We start from the raw sequence: 366 nt of genomic DNA, 5'->3' as shown, positions 1-366 counted from the left end.
TTGGATGGGGGTTGGATGGGGGTTGGATGAGGGATTGGATGAGGGATTGGATGGGGGTTGGATGGGGGTTGGATGAGGGATTGGATGAGGGATTGGATGGGGGTTGGATGGGGGTTGGATGGGGGTTGGATGGGGGTTGGATGAGGGATTGGATGAGGGATTGGATGGGGGTTGGATTAGGGATTGGATGGGGGTTGGATGGGGGTTGGCATGGTGGGTTTCTGGGAGTTGGATGGGGGTTGGATGGAGGTTGGATGATGGTTGGCATGGGAAGTTGGATGGAGGTTGGATAGGGGGGTTGGATGGGAGGTTGAATGGGGATCGTCTGGGGGCTGGCAAGGGGGGTTGGATGGAGGTTGGATGGGG

At 57.9% G+C, this 366-nt stretch overlaps 1 protein-coding gene across 1 annotated transcript in view; it reads left to right on the top strand.

The window, feature by feature from the left end:
- The window catches only part of ANKRD66 (ankyrin repeat domain 66), a 3763-nt gene that overhangs the window by 1495 nt on the left and 1902 nt on the right, over positions 1-366 (top strand). The window lies entirely within an intron of this gene.

Source organism: Lagopus leucura, unplaced genomic scaffold (genome assembly GCF_019238085.1).
Source record: "Lagopus leucura isolate 7727_CA_CO unplaced genomic scaffold, USGS_WTPT01 Super-Scaffold_100038, whole genome shotgun sequence".
Taxonomy (NCBI): domain Eukaryota; kingdom Metazoa; phylum Chordata; class Aves; order Galliformes; family Phasianidae; genus Lagopus; species Lagopus leucura.
This window is presented reverse-complemented; position numbering and strand designations above follow the sequence as displayed.